The sequence below is a fragment of the Thalassophryne amazonica genome, chromosome 1, assembly GCF_902500255.1.
Source record: "Thalassophryne amazonica chromosome 1, fThaAma1.1, whole genome shotgun sequence".
Taxonomy (NCBI): Eukaryota; Metazoa; Chordata; class Actinopteri; order Batrachoidiformes; family Batrachoididae; genus Thalassophryne; species Thalassophryne amazonica.
Window position 1 is genome coordinate 48,569,221 of NC_047103.1, and position 6,138 is coordinate 48,575,358.

The window sequence follows — 6,138 nt, forward strand, 5'->3', positions numbered from 1 at the left end:
TGGTAAAAAAAAAAATAAAAAAAAAATAAATAAAAAATAAAAAGCATCAGTGATCATTGTGTATAATTTCCTGTAAACACATTATACATTCAAGTATTGCCAATTAAGTTAACAAATTTCTAGCATAAGTGTTTGGTTCCTTCATGGTTAAAGGTAAAGTCAGAGCAGGTTTATCAGCTCAGAGAAATGCTGTCTCACAAAACTACTGTAATAATTGGGTCAGAACGTCTGAAACACTATAGTGCTTTATTTTAAAACATGTTTGACCAACATTATCAGAGGATACAATTCAAATGAATTCATTTTATTTAAAGTAGTTTATGTACATAGATCTATTTACTATTAAATTATTTTGTTAACTATGCTTGCTGCTTCACAGTTGCTTGCAGTGCTGCTCACGAACCATTTGGTGGCAGTAGTGCACCGAGTTGGGTTAAAACCCGCTGTTTAACAGAGCAGAAGAAGAAGACTTAGCTGCGTTGCAGCACTCAACTCTGTTCTGTTTTAGCAAATAGAAGTTTGTGTTCCACAAGTTAATTTGCTTGTTCAGTCTCTATACTGTGATTAAGAGACCACTGAGAGCAGAAGAGGAGTCTAACGCTGGACGCTCGTAGACTGGGATTCCTCACAAAGAACTACCACATAGCTACCCATGAGGTAGCAGCTAGCTTCAAATGGCTGGGCCTTTGTGCCGTGATATCGACGCTGTGAATATCAAAAGAAGGTAACGGATCCTGATGTGAGCACAAATTCGTTTTAGCCAGAAATAACAAAACTTGCTTGAAGCTTGATTATGCCAGCCATGGATTAATAGGAACCAAACCAACACATTTTTGACTAGCACAGAGCTAACGTTAGCCACAGAGAGGCACAGGCCTAATTAATATTTTGACTAAAACATGACTAAAATATATACTCCCTTTTATTAGGTGTTGACGCATTTGAAATTTAAGTAATGTCAGTGCCCAGAAAGACAGTTTGTGAAGATAAGCTTGTGATAATATTTTTGGATTATTGCTTGTTTCCCCCCCAATAGCAACCATGCCAGCTGCCATAAGAGCTGTTGAATCAGTGAATCCTCCATCTGATCAGTGGGTTGAGTGTGTGCACCTGCAGTTGATTCACATCAGCCCGATTATCTCGAGGTTTGTACTATAATGGTTAAATAAGATTGTACTCTGTCTTGTGCCAGTAGATTCTAAAATTCATGTTCAGCAAGCAAAATATTCAAACATTTCTGGCAAGAAATACTCTGTTCTATTTGGGATATAATTTGAAAATAGAGTAAAATCTGTCAGTAATGAAGTTGTATATGCTAACTTTCTTTCCTTAAAGAAATAATTTACAGGTCCTGTTACTCAATAAACATATTTATTGCTAATATAAAGTTTCAGAATTTCTTATATAAAAAATTCTGTGTCCCTTGCATAATGTTTAATTTGCATAGTGTGCATACCGTCTATGGTACCATACACTTGAAACAGAAGGACTTCTATGCTGTACTACTGAGGTTTACCACCTTATCTGGGGTGGAAAAACTGACCTGTGCCAACAAAAAAATTAATTTTTTGAGATTCTTTTGGAACAGACCTGAGTAAGCACCAGAATGCATTTGAGATTTCACATTTTTCTAGGGGACAACCACCAGACCCCGCCAGGGCCTTTTCAAGATCTTTCAAGGTTTTTTTTTCCATAGCTCACTTTCATCACTCAGTTAATTCACAGATTTGTCCGTGCTCATGATGAAAGGTCAACAGCATTGGCTTAATCATTTGTGAAGCATAGGATTTAATAAAAAAAAGTGGGAACTTCTGTATTAAGGTTGTAACATGTGGATCTATATACATTTTGTGTTCCAGGAGAAGCAGAATGACATCATTCACAGTATTGAACAGCTGAATGTCAAAGTTGATGCACTACATCCTTGGACCATCCCTGAAAGTGTCAGTTCCCAGACATACCAGGAGAGAGAACAGTGTGGACGCTGCTGACACGATTATCTGAAGGTTGGCCAACTAAACCAGAAGTGTGTGCTTGAACCAATTACAAGCAGTGCCTGGAAGTAATGGGGGCTTCCAGTAAAGTCACTCAAAGAAGTGAGTTAATGTGTTTTCTATTTGTTAGATCCTCTTCACTTCAATAAAGATTTGCCTTTTTTTTTCTTTTTTTTTTACACAGTGTATTATAAACATGCTGTATTTAGTAACTAAAGGGCCTTTCACATTGCATGCTTTATACGCGTCAGGCAACAACTCCCAATGTGTCGTCAGTCACGTTGTGTCAACGCCTCCCTACACCCTGACGCGACGCATGCAGCGGGAGGGCGGAGATTTTCACTCTGATTTTTTTCCAGAGGAAAGCTGAATGATCGCCATGTTGTATATGTGTCGATGAACCAAGAAAAAGCTTTAATATAGCAATTTGATTTCACAATCAAATTAATTTTGGGGTTAAAAAACATTTGTAAGGATTTTTCTTCAGAAAACTGCTCTGTATAAATGAGCAGTCCTGTGACATGTTTCTGTTTTGTAGAGATCAGTGGTTTCTTCCACGAGTCTTCCATGATTGGACCCAACACGTTTCTATTGGACAGTGCGAAGCTTTGTCACAGTTCAGAGCGGCAAAAGTTGGATTGGGTTGAACTTTGAACGTCATTCTGTTGACAAGCAGGAATGCGCACACTCCTGGTAGAAGCATCTGTTTAGCTCAGCTTTTGACGCGATACTTCTAACGTCTGTAAAAAGCTACGTGTTTCATTGATTTGTGATGCCTCTGACACTTCCAAGCATGCGGTGTGAAAGGCCCTTTACACAAATAGCGGTGGGTACAGAGGATTAATAATTTTTGTCTGATCTGCTTTCACCTGTGTGGTATACCCCGCTGATAACTAACCTGAGAAAAATTCTGCAAGCAAATAAACAAAAAATATAGGGCCCGTCCAATAAGGAGTTGAGTTGAATACCAGTTATGACCATGCCACTCAAATTATACAGTATCTGAACAGGAAAGTATACATAATTGCTTATGACTAACAATGGAGATGTTCAACTTGCAGCTCAAGAGTGCTAATGACAGACTTGATGGCGAGGACAAGTGAACCAGGCACCAGAGGAATGCCCTAATCAATGCCTTGACTGCATACAGCCCTGGAATGGAACAAGGGAAGAATACGGTAAGGAGCATTGTCAGGGGCTGCTTGTACGCTATGGCTCCTGTTTATCTTTGGCAGTGCTTCAGCAGTCAGGGCAAGTCAGGAACCGTCAAAGGCAGCCTTGCCAGGGACGTGCCACAAATTTACAGAGTTGTTATGGAGGCTGCAATAAATATCACAATCATCATTTCTACAATTGTGCCATAATCCGAAGATGTCCTATCCAAGCAGAAGTATAGACGGGACCATCCTGAACTTCTTCCTGACCCAGATTACAGGTTTGAGAAACGAACAATCTTGCAAATCTCTTTTTTTGGGGGGGGGGCACCCAGTCACAGTAGAGAGGCACCGTGACGTCTGGTCTCTCTCTGGCTGCTAATGCAACATGGCAGAATCTGCTACAAAACAGATTAATTTCCATGTAAATCTACCATGTCTATCATATATTATGTAAAAGCTACTGAAAAACACTTCGAAAATGGAAAATGCTGTTTTCACAACCTGATAACACAAGACATCTCGCAGACATCAGTGTGCATACACATCCTGCAGTCGATGGTAACTTCCACATTTTTCAGAAGCTCATGCATGTGCACGCACATGATCTCCTTTGGATGCCATTAAAATGTCATTGAGTTTATCCTACAACACCAATATAAACATACAGAGGCGAATATATTAGAGATACACAGATAACACAATAAAGGGCATATATATATATATATATATATATATACACACACACACTTTGCACTGGGATACCAATTAACTAATTATTATGAAAACAGTCCTCATATGGCTGAGGGTATTTTAGCATTGTGTTTATATTTCATAATATCAAAGCTTTTGAGCAGATTAGCAGCAGCATTTAATTTGCCTTGTACATGGAATATTTTTGATAAAATTTTATTTTACTTCCGGAGAAACTTTCTCTGGTGATCAAACATTAATTTAAATAATTTTTTTTATTATTTTTGTATATTTTTTTTATCATGAATTTCCTCAGGAAATTTTATTGTAATGTGTTTGTGTTAAAACTGTTCAATTTTGCTTTAAAAATTGTGTTCAATTATATTGTCGTATCTGACTGTCATACTTCTATGTGATAAAAACTTAGTGTTTTGTCATGTGAATTTCCTCAGGAAATTTATTGATTGTAATGTTTGTTAAAACTGTTCAATTTCGCAATTAAAAATGTGTTCAGCAAGTTGCATTGTATCTAACTAATGTCATACTGAGTCTTCAAATCTGATTAAAAACTTTATATTAATATATTTTCATAGGGAATTTGAGAGTAATGTTTGTTTTAAAACTGTCCACAGTTTTGCTCTTAAATATCATAAAGTATTATTAACTGTATGTAGATGTAAGCTGAATTTATTTTTGCTCCTAAAATGTGTAGTTGGTTGTAGATCAAAAGATGAATGTTTTTTAGGTTTCATTATTATTTCTCGAAGATTTATTCTTTTGTCTGAACATCTTTTGGAGTAGTGTCGGTGGTATGCCATGTAAGAAATCTTTTGTAAAGTTGAAAATTTTTCATTTTATGTGCTTTTTTTTATTTTTGAGCATGATGTTTAATTCTGTAAAGACGAATTCCATCATTAAATCTGTGATTTCAAAAGTTTCTGCATTATTGATTTTATATGTGAATTCCATGAATACATTGCAAGTTACTATTTGAATAAAACCTGTTGAATTTTGTTTTACGCCATTTTTAGTTCTCAATAGGAAAAATCACAAAAGAATTGTAGATATATTGAGCAGGAACATTGCACGAACATCATATGAACAAAGAATGAGGACAGATAATGTTAGCATTTGCACATTCTACAAATGTTCATTTAATGTTCTGGTTCAACTGTTCACATGATGTTTGTGAATATTTGTGAATGTTTAATGTTCATTGAAAGTTTGCATGCAAACATTACCTGTCCTCATTCTTTGTTCATCCAATGTTCATGTCATGTTTGCAAACGTTCAATGAACATTCAAACAATGTTCAGTTTCCGGGTGGGCACAGTCTGTAGTGACGTAAATTATTTTGCAAAAATTAATATTCTAATTAAGAGTGCATGTTTATGCAAGTTGCACCAAGACATGTTTCGGAGATAGCTCTGTCAGTTTATTACAGTAATCTTGAAATAATACAGTATATTCAGTAGGCCTGAATAAATCATAAATCGACAAATTCTTGGTTACCATGGTAGAGTGCTTAAATTATTTCCTATTGTTCATTCTACCTATGTTTGCACACATAATTTAAATGGAGTCCAACATTAACTTTCTGTATGCCATAAATGATATTTAATGTTTTCCTATAATGTGAAATGTTACATACATATATATATATATATACACACACACACACACTTTTTAGATGCAAGCTTTACACATACAACATGAACATTATGTGAATGTTGAACATTAAGCATACATTCTATGAACATTTGATTGATTTTTGCAAATGTTTCCTTACATGTGTCTGTTTACTTCCATGCAAACATTAGACAAACATCACAAACATGAATGTTCGCAAACTTGCTGAACAGTAAATGAACATTCTATGAACGTTCAGTTGATGTTCGCAAATTTTTGCCTCCATGCAAACATTAAACATCACAAACATTACATGAACGTTCACAAACTTGCTGTACAGTAAACAAACATTCTATGAAAATTTGATGTTTGTAAATGTTCGCTTCCAGGTGGGGAGTAATTATGTTTACACTCCAGTTACCTCAGACAGCAATTAGTCCACAGTTATTACTTGTTTACTGTAATAATGGCACACATCAGAATTAAAGACAGCACATACACATTTGACATTATGTGCACTAAGTTTGACGACGTCCGTGGGTGAAGGCCACGCAGCAACCCTGAGATGCGCCGAGGAACGGAGGCCAGCTGCAGATAGAACTGCACCGCCCCCTTTGAAGGGGAAAGGAATATCTGTTTCTACATGCAGTGTGCCATTTGGCTTACGG

At 36.3% G+C, this 6,138-nt stretch overlaps 1 long non-coding RNA gene across 1 annotated transcript; it reads left to right on the plus strand.

Moving 5' to 3' along the window:
• The first annotated feature begins 663 nt into the window (after positions 1-663).
• On the plus strand, positions 664-3,106 carry LOC117519308. The gene is made up of 4 exons (XR_004563244.1): positions 664-724; positions 1,037-1,145; positions 1,860-2,096; positions 3,056-3,106. It is a non-coding gene; the product is annotated as an uncharacterized LOC117519308 (long non-coding RNA).
• Positions 3,107-6,138: the final 3,032 nt, after the last annotated feature.